Source organism: Ranitomeya variabilis, chromosome 1 (assembly GCF_051348905.1).
Source record: "Ranitomeya variabilis isolate aRanVar5 chromosome 1, aRanVar5.hap1, whole genome shotgun sequence".
Taxonomy (NCBI): domain Eukaryota; kingdom Metazoa; phylum Chordata; class Amphibia; order Anura; family Dendrobatidae; genus Ranitomeya; species Ranitomeya variabilis.
In genome coordinates this window covers 639907792-639922703 of record NC_135232.1, presented here as the reverse complement: position 1 = coordinate 639922703, position 14912 = coordinate 639907792, and the positions used below count along the sequence as shown (strand labels likewise).

At 44.3% G+C, this 14912-nt stretch overlaps 1 protein-coding gene across 9 annotated transcripts in view; it reads right to left on the bottom strand.

Moving 5' to 3' along the window:
* The window catches only part of NPAS3 (neuronal PAS domain protein 3), a 616056-nt gene that overhangs the window by 545321 nt on the left and 55823 nt on the right, over window positions 1-14912 (bottom strand). Inside the window, exon 1 of one of the 9 annotated variants that reach the window (XM_077261159.1) lies at window positions 3868-3979. The exons of 7 other annotated variants lie outside the window; for them this stretch is intronic. The gene's annotated coding sequence lies outside the window, so the exon portion shown is untranslated. Of the gene's footprint in view, window positions 1-3867; window positions 3980-14912 lie in introns of those variants that run through there. One more of the 9 variants, XM_077261168.1, reaches the window with a different exon arrangement.

Genomic DNA, 14912 nt, shown 5'->3' with positions numbered 1-14912 from the left:
TATTTTTTATGTTGACTTGCACTAACAGAAAATAAACCAGCAGTTGCTCTCCCTCCCCTGCTCCAGAGACGCCTCTCTGCCGATGCTCCAGCAGCAGCAGAGAAGAGGCCTTGCTGGAGCAGCAGCGGAGAAGAGGCCTTGCTGGAGCAGCAGCGGAGAAGAGGCCTTGCTGGAGCAGCAGCGGAGAAGAGGCCTTGCTGGAGCAGCAGCAGAGAAGAGGCCTTGCTGGAGCAGCAGCGGAGAAGAGGCCTTGCTGGAGCAGCAGTGGAGAGGCCTTGCTGGAGCAGCAGTGGAGAGGCCTTGTTGGAGCAGCAGTGGAGAGGCCTTGCTGGAGCAGCAGTGGAGAGGCCTTGTTGGAGCAGCAGTGGAGAGGCCTTGCTGGAGTAGTGGAGAAGAGGCCTTGCCGGAGCAGTAGTGGAGAAGAGGCCTTGCTGGAGCAGTGGAGAAGAGGCCTTGCTGGAGCAGTGGAGAAGAGGCCTTGCTGGAGCAGCAGTGGAGAGGCCTTGCTGGAGCAGTGGAGAAGAGGCCTTGCTGGAGTAGTGGAGAAGAGGCCTTGCCGGAGCAGTAGTGGAGAAGAGGCCTTGCTGGAGCAGTGGAGAAGAGGCCTTGCTGGAGCAGTGGAGAAGAGGCCTTGCTGGAGCAGCAGTGGAGAGGCCTTGCTGGAGCAGTGGAGAAGAGGCCTTGTTGGAGCAGTGGAGAAGAGGCCTTGCTGGAGCAGTGGAGAAGAGGCCTTGCTGGAGCAGCAGTGGAGAGGTCTTGCTGGAGCAGTGGAGAAGAGGCCTTGCTGGAGCAGCAGTGGAGAGGTCTTGCTGGAGCAGTGGAGAAGAGGCCTTGTTGGAGCAGTGGAGAAGAGGCCTTGCTGGAGCAGTGGAGAAGAGGCCTTGTTGGAGCAGCAGTGGAGAGGCCTTGCTGGAGCAGCAGCGGAGAGGCCTTGCATTTGTTTTAATATGTGAACATTCTGCTATTTTTTTTTATGCTATATGATTAAAGTCTATTCAATTGGACCAATGAGAGCTAGTTGATCTGGAAGCCAGAGCAGTGCATACGCCGTGTGCCACACCAAGACCACAGACAGTCCACATGTCCAGTAATCTAGGCCACATTCACACGTTCAGTATTTGGTCAGTATTTTACATCAATATTTGTATTCTAAAACCAGGAGTGGAACAATCAGAGGAAAAGTATAATAGGAACACGTCACCACTTCTGCCTTTTTCATTCACTCCTTGTTTTGGCTTAAAAATACTGATGAGAAATACTAACCAAATGCCGAATGTGTGAATGTGGCCATAAAAAGGATCCAGCAGTGATCTGTTGGCAAAGAAAGTTGTGCAAACTGATTTCATCTGGATACGATTTTTATAACACTGAAGTCTATGGAAAACGGATCTGTTAAATAGGCTCCATTTTTGCTTACTGGATCAGTTGCAAATGGAAGTAAACGGATGGCTATTTAACGGATCCGTTTTCCATAAACTTCAATGTTACAAAAAAACAGATCCAGCTGAAATCAGTTTTTCGGGTTTTTTTAAAGACGGAGGAAAAGTTGTGTCTGCACAATTTTTTGCTGCTGGATCAGTTCTAATAGAGATTACTGGACATGTGAATATGGCCTAACACAGCAGTGATAAACTAAATTGATACTTTTTCTATTCTTTTTGTAGATTGGTTGATACCTTGGTTTATAAAGAGGCTTGTTTGGACTTTCAGTAGATCAGAATATATTACTAGTGATGAGCGAATATACTCGTTACTCGAAATTTCTCGAGCATGCTCAAGGGTCCTCCAAGTATTTTTTAGTGCTCGGAGTTTTAGTTTTTAGCGCCGCAGCCGTACATGTGGGGGTTGCCTGCATGCTAGGGAATTCCCACATGTACTTATGTTGACTAACAGATGTAAATCATTCAGATGCGGCAAGAAAAACTAAATCTCCGAGAACTAAAAAATACTTGGAGGACCCCCGAGCGTGCTCGAGAAATCTCGAGTAACAAGTATATTCGCTCATCACTATTACGCCATCATGGAGTTCAAATGTTTTTTTCCCAGCTGTCTAACTAAACTTTCCACACAAAACTCAGTGGCCACGACACGAGTAAAGTTATATAAAGGTATCCCTTCTTGAATGAGGCTGCCACAGTGAACAAGGTTACACAGAGTGACAGATCTTTACTGGAGGCTCGCTAGAAGACTGTAATAAAATTTGCAGTCGGAGGGGCCTTCACCACATTGCACAGAGCTTCTGTAAATAAAAAGTTAAACAAAAAAAGCAAAAAAAAAAGCACTTTTCCTTTACAAAGTGAATTTGAACTGACTGAATACACAGCTTTTTTCGCTTTTTTTTCTGAATGAAAGGACATAGCAGATGAATGAGTGGGGAGATGCTAATTCCAGCTCTGTAACAAAAGGGCCTTTCTGCGAGCGGATTTCACACGCAACAATTAAACATATAATCATTCTGAGAAAATGCAAAATGCATGAAGTTTTGCTTTCTCAGAGTGCAAATTATATGCGAGGAGAGAGAAAATTATTCTACAAAGTCAAACAAGACCTGCTGATACGCAACAAGAAATTTAGATTTAAAGAGTACTCAGTATATTTACATATAAACACCTATCATTATCTACCTGTGTACAGAAGTGTCGGACTAGTTATACTTCTGGGGCAAGGAACATACATTTTGTAAAGATTCTAGGTCTTGATATATGCAAAATCGATAGGACATTCTAAGAGTCTAATCATATATTGAATACTGCCAGCGCGTCGCCACGTAGCAGACGCATAGCCCAACGCTCCACCAGTGTTATAGATATTAAATAGGAGAAAGAAGGTGTTTTTCTTCCATTCCTATGTCATTAAATGCCTATTCCCATCTCCAGGATCCTATCCCAATATGTAATAGGTGGAATTATAATAATATTAGAAAATACCTCTACATAGAAATGTAGAATAGTTCTTCTGATTCGCTATGTCGCTTACTCCAGATGCAGGGCATTGTAGTAGCTTAGACATCCATAGTTACGAGTACCCATACAGTGACAGCTGTTAGTGCCCGTAACTATGGATACCTAAGCTACTGCAATGCCCTGCACATGGAGAAGGTGCCATAGCAAATCAGGAGAACTATACTACATTTCTAAATGGAGGTATTTGCTAATATTATTACTATTACACCTACTACATATTGCGATAGGATCTTGGAGATGGGAATACCACTTTAAAGTGTTATGAAAGCTGTAATAGTGGTCATAGTGATTGACACCCAACTTTCATAGCAAACAAGAAATTGATGAATTGAACAGTAATCACTTGACACAAGAAGACAACAACTCAAAATAAGCCAATTAAACCCCTCAACCACAGGGCCAGATTATGGGTTATTAGTAACGGATCTGCAATATGGCGCATGTACAACACAGGTAAGAAAAGATGGGAACAGAGCAATTTCTTACTAAAAGTAAAGGGGGAATTTGAAGCCTCAAGTCACACACAGAGTGAGCTCATACAGTTTTTTTATTTTATGGGGATGAGCTCTTTAACACTTATCTTCTTAACAGATCTATATAGTATAGGTGGCCACCCAAATGAGACAGAAGTTGCCCAAATCAACCAATTTCTGCTGGACAGACAGACCATCTAATGGGCACTGGGTTGTCCCGATGGCAGATGTAAAAGTAGCAGAAGACAAATGACTACAAACAAGGAGAGGTAGAAGCACGAGACAGAACTCAGAATAACAGAGGAGCTGATCCTACCATCTCAAGCATATAAATCCAGGAGACAGCATTTCAGAGAGAACGCCTTCTTTAAAAGGGGATATACAGGACTTAAAAGTGCCTAAGCACTTACAGGCAGGAAGTTGCTACCTACCTGCCTGTTGTACCCGGCGCTTGTTCTCCGCTAGCACCGAGCACTCACAGACATCCGCTGAAGTCACAGAGAGGCAGTTTCTCTTCCTATCGACAGGGCGGGACTACAGGTGTTATGCTGATTGACAGCCGGCTCACCTCCGCCTAACTGAAGAAAGACAGCTGTCAATCAGCATGACGCCAGTAGTCCCATCCTGTCAACAGGAAAAGAAATTGCTGCTGTTGACAGGAAGCAACTGAAACTCCAGCAGGAAAAGTCAATGACCGGAGCCAGGTACATCAGGCAGGTAGTTGCCTTTGTTAGCAACTACATGCCTGATATTCCCTTTTAAACCCTTTCATGACATGCGTTGTATATATACGGCGCAAGTCAGGAAGCGCGTGTATTGGGGGGGTCTCACGCAGCAAGCCCGCCCAATACCCGGCAGGCAATGGCTGTGTATTATAGCCAGAACCTGTAGCTAACAATTGCCACTGGAGCGACAGCGGAATTTAACTAGCACCAACGAGCACAAGTGTTCTTACTTCCGCCCATCGGAACGCCCGTGACATCATCGTGGGTTGCTGATGGGCTGTCATAGCAGCCGGGGCTCAGCTGATGACTGTCCTTACGGAGCTCCTTTAAAACTCTGCTTGTAGAAGAGTTTCCAAGGAGACGGTGATTTCTGCTATATGCTGCGATGCTGAAGCAGTGCTGCATATATAGCGATCGAATGATCGCATCTTCAACAAAATGGGTAAAAAAAATAAAATAAAAAAGTTCAAATCAACCCCCTTTCCCACCAGAGAAAATAAAGATACAAAAAAATGAAAAATATACACATATAGGTGCTTCTCACAAAAATAGATCAAAAAGTTAATTTATTTCAATTCTTCAATACAAAAAGTTAAACTCATATTATAGGCTGGTTTCACATTTCTGTTCAGGAGGGCTGTGGATGGTTGCATACAGTTATATGAAAAAGTTTGGGCACCCCTATTAATCTTAATGTTTTATAAAAATTGGTTTTTTTGCAACAGCTATTTCAGTTTCATATATCTAATAACTGTTGGACACAGTAATGTTTCTGCCTTGAAATGAGGTTTATTGTACTAACAGAAAATGTGCAATCTGCATTCAAACAAAATTTGACAGGTGCATAAGTATGGGCACCCTTATCATTTTCTTGTTTTAAATACTCCTACCTACTTTTTACTGACTTACTAAAGCACTTTTTTTGGTTTTGTAACCTCATTGAGCTTTGAACTTCATAGCCAGGTGTATGCAATCATGAGAAAAGCTACTTAAAGTGGCCACTTGCAAGTGGTTCTCCTGTTTGAATCTCCTCTGAAGAGTGGCATCATGGGCTCCTCAAAACAACTGTCAAATGATCTGAAAACAAAGATTATTCAACATAGTTGTTCAGGGGAAGGATACAAAAAGCTGTCTAAGAGATTTAACCTGTCAATTTCCACTGTGAGGAACATAGTAAGGAAATGGAAGAACACAGGTACAGTTCTTGTTAAGGCCAGAAGTGGCAGGCCAAGAAAAACATCAGAAAGGCAGAGAAGAAGAATGGTGAGATCAGTCAAGGACAATCCTCAGACCACCTCCAGAGAGCTGCAGCATCAACTTGCTGCAGATGGTGTCACTGTGCATCGGTCAACTATACAACGCACTTTGCACAAGGAGAAGCTGTATGGGAGATTGATGCGAAATAAGCTGTTTCTGCAAGCACATCACAAACAGAGTCGGCTGAGGTATGCAAAAGCAGAATTTGGAGAAGCCAATTTCTTTTTGGAAGAAGGTCCTGTGGACTGATGAAACCAAGATTGAGTTGTTTGGTCATACAAAAAGGCGTTATGCATGGCGGCAAAAAAACACAGCATTCCAAGAAAAACACTTGCTACCCACAGTAAAATTTGGTGGAGGTTCCATCATGCTTTGGGGCTGTGTGGCCAATGCCGGCATCGGGAATCTTGTTAAAGTTGAGGGATGCATGGATTCCTCTCAGTATCAGCAGATTCTTGACAATAATGTTCATGAATCAGTGACAAAGTTGAAGTTACGCAGGGGATGGATCTTTCAGCAAGACAATGATCCAAAACACCGCTCCAAATCTACTCAGGCATTCATGCAGAGGAACAATTACACTGTTCTGGAATGGCCATCCCAGTCCCCAGACTTGAATATCATTGAACATCTGTGGGATCATTTGAAGAGGGCTGTCCATGCTCGGCGACCATCAAACTTAACAAAACTGGAATTGTTTTGTAAAGAGGAATGGTCAAAAATACCTTCATCCAGGATCCAGGAACTCATTAAAAGCTACAGGAAGTGACTAGAGGCTGTTATTTTTGCAAAAGGAGGATCTACTAAATATTAATGTCACTTTTCTGGTGCCCATACTTATGCACCTGTCAAATTTTGTTTGAATGCAGATTGCACATTTTCTGTTAGTACAATAAACCTCATTTCAAGGTAGAAACATTACTGTGTCCAACAGTTATTAGATATATGAAACTGAAATAGCTGTTGCAAAAAAAACAATTTTTATAAAACATTAAGCTTAAGATTAATAGGGGTGCCCAAACTTTTTCATATACCGTATATACTCGAGTATAAGCCGAGATTTTCAGCCCAAATTTTTGGGCTGAAAGTGCCCCTCTCGGCTTATACTCGAGTCACGGTCGGCGGCAGGGTCGGCGGGTGAGGGGGAGAGGGCGCTGAGGCATACTTAACTGCTTCCGGCGCTCCTGGCGCTGTCCCTGCAGTCCCACGGTCTCCGGGTGCCGCAGCTCTTCCCCCGTTCAGCGGTCACGTGGGACCGCTCATTAGAGAAATTAATATGGACTCCACTCCCATAGGGGTGGAGCCGCATATTCATTTCTCTAATCAGTGGTAACGGTGACCGCTGACAGAGGAAGAGGCTGCGGCACCGAAGACCAGCTGTCCGGGGGAAGGAGCGGGACGTTGGGAGCAGGTAAGTATTACATATTCACCTGTCCGCGTTCCACACGCCGGGCACCGCTCCATCTTCCCGGCGTCTCTCCGCACTGACTGTGCAGGTCAGAGGGCTCGATGACGCATATAGTGTGCGCGCCGCCCTCTGCCTGATCAGTCAGTGCAGAGAGATGCCGGGACGGGACGCTGAGGAGCTGCAAGCAAGAGAGGTGAGTGTCATTTTTTTTTTATTGCAGCAGCAGCAGCAGCGTTATATATGGCACAGCTTTCTATGGCACATCTATGGGGCAATAATGAACGGTGCAGAGCACTATATGGCACAGCTATGGGGCAATAATGAACGGTGCAGAGCACTATATGGCACAGCTTTCTATGGTACAGCTATGGGGCAATAATGAACGGTGCAGAGCACTATATGGCACAGCTATGGGGCAATAATGAACGGTGCAGAGCACTATATGGTACAGCTATGGGGCAATAATGAACGGTGCAGAGCACTATATGGCACAGCTATGGGGCAATAATGAACGGTGCAGAGCACTATATGGCACAGCTATGGGGCAATAATGAACGGTGCAGAGCACTATATGGCACAGCTATGGGGCAATAATGAACGGTGCAGAGCACTATATGGCACAGCTATGGGGCAATAATGAACGGTGCAGAGCACTATATGGCACAGCTTTCTATGGTACAGCTATGGGGCAATAATGAACGGTGCAGAGCACTATATGGCACAGCTATGGGGCAATAATGAACGGTGCAGAGCACTATATGGCACAGCTATGGGGCAATAATGAACGGTGCAGAGCACTATATGGCACAGCTTTCTATGGTACAGCTATGGGGCAATAATGAACGGTGCAGGGCACTATATGGCACAGCTATGGGGCAATAATGAACGGTGCAGAGCACTATATGGCACAGCTATGGGGCAATAATGAACGGTGCAGAGCACTATATGGCACAGCTATGGGGCAATAATGAACGGTGCAGAGCACTATATGGCACAGCTTTCTATGGTACAGCTATGGGGCAATAATGAACGGTGCAGAGCACTATATGGCACAGCTATGGGGCCATAATGAACGGTGCAGAGCACTATATGGCACAGCTATGGGGCCATAATGAACGGTATGGAGCATCTATTTTTATTTTTGAAATTCACCGGTAGCTGCTGCATTTTCCACCCTAGGCTTATACTCGAGTCAATAAGTTTTCCCAGTTTTTTGTGGCAAAATTAGGGGGGTCGGCTTATACTCGGGTCGGCTTATACTCGAGTATATACGGTAACTGTACTTCCTCCCTTCTTCCTCCCTGAAGCTCCGCCTACTTCTGTATGCATCCTGCGTTTCTCTGCGTTCCTATCTTTAACATTGGGTACACAGAGACACGAGTTGTATGCAGATGCATCCGCTTGTGGTGATTTGATGTGTGCGGCGCCCATACGGAAATGCAAAATTTGTTCTTTGGGTCATAGGCAGCATTTCTCTTCCTCCAAATACGGCGAGTTGAGTTAATGCCAAAGACCTCAGTTTTTTGTCTTTTCTGACCACAGCACCATCTCCCAATCACTCCCAGAATCATCTAGGTGTTCATTGGCAAACTTCAGACGGGCCTGCACATGTGCCTTCTTGAGCAGGGGGACCTTGCGGGCACTGCAGGATTTTAAACCTTTATGGCATAATGTGTTGCCAATGGTTTTCTTGGTGACTGTGGTCCCAGCTGCCTTGAGATCATTAACCAGTCCCCCCATGTAGTTTTAGGCTGATCTCTCACCTTCCTCATGATCAAGGATACCCCACGAGGTGATATTTTGCATGGTGCCCCAGATTGATGTCGATTGACAGTCATTTTGTATTTCTTCCATTTTCTTACTATTGCACCAACAGTTGTCTCCTTCTCACCCAGCGTCTTACTCATGGTTTTGTAGCCCATTCCAGCTTTGTGCAGGTCTATGATTTTGTCCCCGACATTCTTATAAAGCTCTTTGGTCTTGCCCATGTTGTAGAGGTTAGAGTCTGACTGATTAATTGAGTCTGTGGACAGGAATCTTTTGTAAAGGTGACTATGTAAGACAGCTGTCTTTAATGCAGGTAACGAGTTGATTAGGAGCGTCTAACTGGTCTGTAGGAGCCAGAACTGGTTGGTAGGGGATCAAATACTTATTTCTCAGAGCAAAATGTAAATTTATATAAATTTTACACAATATGATTTTCTGGATTTTATTTTTGATATTTTATCTCTCAATGTTAAAAATTAACCTACCCTTAAAATTATAGATTGTTCATATCTTTGTCAGTGGGCAAACTTACAAAATCAGCAAGGGATCAAATACTCATTTCCTTCACTGTATACGCCTGGTGTAGCAATACACCTGGTACAGTAATACACCTGACACCATTATACACCTGGTACCATTATACACGTGGTACAGTAACACTCCTGACACTGTTATATACGTGGTACAGTAACAAACCTGACACCATTATACACCTGGTACAGTAACACACCTGACACTGTTATACATGTGGTACAGTAACACACCTAACACCGTTATACACGTGGTACAGTAACACACTTGACTCCGTTATACATGTGGTACAGTAACACACCGGACACTGTTATACGTGGTACAGTAACACACCTGACACTGTTATACACCTGGTACAGTAACATACCTAACACCGTTATACACGTGGTACAGTAACACACCTAACACCGTTATACACGTGGTACAGTAACACACCTGACACTGTTATATACGTGGTACAGTAACACACCGGACACCGTTATACATGTGGTACAGTAACACACCTGACACCGTTATACACGTGGTACAGTAACATACCTGACACCGCTATACACCTGGTACAGTTATACACGTGGTACAGTAACACACCTGGCACCGTTATACACGTGGTACAGTAAAGCACCTGACACGGTTATACACCTGGTACAGTAATACACCTGACACTGTTATACGTGGTACAGTAACATATCTGACACTGTTATACACGTGGTACAGTAACACACCTAACACCGTTATACACGTGGTACAGTAACACACCTGACACCATTATACACGTGGTACAGTAACACACCTGACACAGTTACACACGTGGTACAGTAACACACCTGACAGTGTTATACACGTGGTACAGTAACATACCTGACACCGTTTTACACCTGGTACAGTTATACACGTGGCACAGTAACACACCTGACACCGTTATACACGTGGTACAGTAACACACCTGACACCATTATACACGTGGTACAGTAACACACCTGACACAGTTATACACGTGGTACAGTAACACACCTGACAGTGTTATACACCTGGTACAGTTATACACGTGGTACAGTAACACACCTGACACCGTTATACACGTGGTACAGTAACACACCTGACACCGTTATACACGTGGTACAGTAACACACCTGACAGTGTTATACACCTGGTACAGTTATACACGTGGTACAGTAACACACCTGACACCGTTATACACGTGGTACAGTAACACACCTGACACCGTTATACACGTGGTACAGTAACACACCTGACACCATTATACACGTGGTACAGTAACACACCTGACACAGTTATATACACCTGGTACAGTAACACACCTGACACCGTTATACACGTGGTACAGTAACACACCTGACACTGTTATACACATGGTACAGTAACACACCTGACAGTGTTATACACGTGGTACAGTAACATACCTGACACCGTTATACACCTGGTACAGTTATGCACGTGGTACAGTAACACACCTGACACCGTTATACACGTGGTACAGTAACACACCTGACACTGTTATACACGTGGTACAGTTATAAACCTGGTACAGTAACACACCTGACACCGTTATACATCTTGTACCGTTATACACCTGGTACAGTAATACACCTGGTACTGTTATACACCTAGTGCAGATGTAAAAGCATTATCACTGAAGTCTTAGTCTCCTGGATTTATAAACACTTATTGACCTGTTCAGTTGATCAGGTCAAAAAAGAAGATTTGGAGAGATACTAAGCTCAGCGCCACTGTAGCTGTTAAATAATATTCAGCCTTTTACGTTCATAGTGTATAGCAATGGTCCCCAATCTTTCTGACCTTGAGAGCAACATTCAGCTCTGAGAGGGTTGTGAGCCACATTTAGCTCTGGGAGAGGGTCGCGAGCCACATCCAGGTCTCGACTCCCTCACAACAGTGGCAACCCAAGCCCCCATTATGGGTATGATGATAATCAAAGCTTGTCCACATAAATCACCCCAAAGCAGAATACCAAGATCCAGGGGTTATCACAATACCCCCTTCAGTATTCTTCCATCAATCACTCCCAAAACATAGCTTCAAGCACCTCCTCTCCCAGGTAGTATCATCCAGTTCTCAGCTTACCATACTTAAACTATATCTAAACCCCAAAGACAAGTACGGTATATGTGCATCCACATCTGCTCTTCTGTGCAGGGCTACTCACAAAATTCATCATTTTAAAAAGTGATCTTCATACCTGTTTGCTAGATCTGGAGCTAATGCAGACAGCAGCGAGCCACAATTCATGGGACCACGAGTCGCATGTGGCTCCCGAGCTACAGGTTGGGGACCCCTGGTGTATAGTATACTTTTTTCTTAAAGGGGTTGTTCCTATATGAGTGCCTCTGGCTGACAAAACCTAATTTTCCAGCTATGCAAATTACCGTATATACTCGAGTATAAGCCGAGATTTTCAGCCCACTTTTTTGGGCTGAAAGTGACCCTCTCGGCTTATACTCGAGTCATTGTCAGCGGGTCATTGTCAGCAGGAGGAGGGGGGGGTCGGCGGGGGAGCGCCGCGGTGACATACTCACCTGCTCCTGGCGCGGTCCCTGCATGTCCCATGGTCTCCGAGCAGCTCTTCCTGTGTTCAGCGGTACCGCTCATTAAAGTAATGAATATGGACGCATATTCATTACTGTAATGAGCGGTACGTGACCGCTGAACACAGGAAGTTGCCGCCGGCTCCCGGAGACCATCTGACAGTGAGACGCTGCCAGTGACCGCTCCGGGAGCAGGTGAGTATATCGGGGGAGCTGAGCAGTGCACGATAGTCACCTTCCTCGTTCCACCACTGCGCGCTGCTCTGTCTTCCATCCTGTGCACTTACTGTTCAGGTGAGAGGGCGTGATGACGCGATTAGTGTGCATCTCATGGGGCCATAATGTGTAGAGCATCTCATGGGGCCATAATGTGTGGAGCATCTCATGGGGCCATAATGTGTGGAGCATCTCATGGGGCCACAATGTGTGGAGCATCTCATGGGGCCACAATGTGTGGAGCATCTCATGGGGCCACAATGTGTGGAGCATCTTATGGGGCCATCAACCTTTATGCAGCATTGTATGGGGCAAATGTGTCTATGGAGCATCTTATGGGGCCATTATTAACCTTTGTGCAGCATTATATGGGGCATATTTTAATATGGAGCATTATATGGGGCGTATTTTGTATGGAACATCTTATGGGGCCCATCATGAACTGTATGAAGCATTATATGGGGCTCCTGATTCAATATGGATATTCAGAAACACTTAACCTACTGATGTCTCAATTAATTTTACTTTTATTGGTATCTATTTTTATTTTTGACATTTACCGGTAGCTTCTGCATTTTCCAGCCTAGGCTTATACTCGAGTCAATACGTTTTCCCAGTTTTTTGTGGCAAAATTAGGGGGGGTCGGCTTATACTTGGGTCAGCTTATACTCGAGTATATACGGTACTATGCAGCCACGTTTAAGTCAGTGACCAATCCTTAAGCAGGCCTTGCAACATGACTGAATAAAAACCCAACCAGTGCTTCCCAAAAAAAACAACCCCCCCCCCCCCAAAAAAAAAGGCATTTAGAGGAGGATATGGCCTTTTTCATGCTGCAAGACATATAAAGTGTTGGGCAGTGACATATAGGATAACTTCATCCAATGGTGTGGCTGGAAGGTTTCTATATCTTCTGGAGGAGAGCTTATTTGCATACTTTTTGTCCAAGGAACATTGCATGGCCTATGCAAGGTGGGGGTCTCCACAAGGAGAAGAAGTGTTCCCTTAGACCTTGTATTCAGCTGCAAGGGAAATATCTGGCCGTCAGTGAATGAAAAACTGACTTTCTGACTACATAAGGTGACCTCCAGGATGATATCCTGCAATAAACATTAATCCCAGCCATTCTGAACACATTGCATAGCAAAAGGGTCTTCTCCGCAGTGGCCCTGCTCACGAATCCTATGGTCATAGTTCTGGTTCCATAAAATCTGGAGATCACAATATAGCGGGACTAATAGAGAGGCTAAGAACTTGGCTGCCTTAAAGTACCCATAAACTAATTAGCAAATAGAAACAAATGAATGGAAGCCGTTCATCTCTTCACTGTCAGGACCTGCAGCGGTGCCATACTTTAGTAGGAAGGGGTTAAATAAAATCTCTCCTTAGCTACAACCTTTCAAATGCCAGAAGCCGAGCAGGCAGCGCGATTAAAGGGCATTAAATTAAAAGATCCCCCTCCTACAACTTCAATCAGAATTTCAGGCCGTGTGTTATTTAGCTTCAGCTCCTCAAGTGCAGCAGAATAACAAATTGCAACACTTTGATTTACTTTCTGCCGACACCAAATGGCGACAGGTGATAAAGAGAGCGCTGTGGCGCGGGGACGAGAAGCTTTCCCAGGAAATTAATTCCATCTTAAAGATTTCTATCCCGATATAAATATGTATGGACGTATTTACTTGTGACTCTGTCTTAAGCGATATATGTATTATATAAATGGATACATGTATACACCTATATATAGAGATATATGAGCAATACATAAGGACAGTCAGGATATCAGAGAAACCATATACCATGCTATATATGGTGAGCGTTTATAATATCCAACTCACAAGATCTCTACAAGATCAATTAAAAGGATATTTACATCTCGGACAGTCATGACATAAATATCTGATATAGCTTCCAGTTCTGGCACCCACACTCATCTTGAGATTGTGGAACAGTCTTGTGAAAAGTGAAAATGGAGAGGAAGAGCAGATTTCTCCATTCACTTCTATGGGAATTTCAAGACTTGCCCAGGGTTCATAGGCTCAATAGAAGTGCGTGTAATCAGCTGGATGCACTCCTAGGGCTAGTGTTTCACCAGCGTATCTTCATCTGAAGAGAATAGGACCGATAATGTAAATCACACACTAATCAAACTCCAACCAGAGTGTAATCATAGTGTGATCAGAGAAGATAGAAAAAAAAATTGCCTCCATCAAAATTGGACAGCACCCAGATGTCATCCAACTGAAGTCCGATAATTTTCAGCAGCCTGTTGACTTGCATGGCCAATTGCGATTCGATCCAACTCGGGCATGTTGCAATTTTTTCCTCAGACCGGCTTGACAAGAAAAAATAAGTAAAATACACGAGCATTAAGGGTGTAGAATTAGGCTACACTCACACCTCGATGTGACATGTCCATATGCTGTGATGTTTGTTTCCTCGGACAGCACACAGACCCATAGAATTTCATGGATCTACACTCACATAGCCGTAAAAAGCACTAATCCAAGTGTGAAGTCCACGAGTCTTGTGGCAAGTCCTTTTCTGATCCGTGGATCAGAATCAGTCATTCATTTCTATGGGGATCCGTGAACCACGGACACAAATCAGAAGGCTTCCAAAATGCTTCCGTTTTGCATTTGTGTCTCCCAGATATCTTGCTTAGGATAGGGGCACACAACCGGTTTCTCCTCATCCAAGAAAAATGGTCTGATTATTCTGACCAACGTGTCATCAGGTGGAGAAAAAAAAAAGTTTCTCTACTTTCTCCATTCTGTCAGTCTGTGAAAATCAGACCGCGCTCCATTATCATCCGAGCGCAATCCAAATTTTTCACATATCCAGACTTACATGGTCAACTTTCAGACCGCGCTCCATTATCATCCGAGCGCAATCCAAATTTTTCACATATCCAGACTTACATGGTCAACTTTGATCTGACACTCAGAACAAAATTGGATGTCTCCCTTTTTTTTTCCCACGGACCACTCAGTCTGAGGAAATAAAAT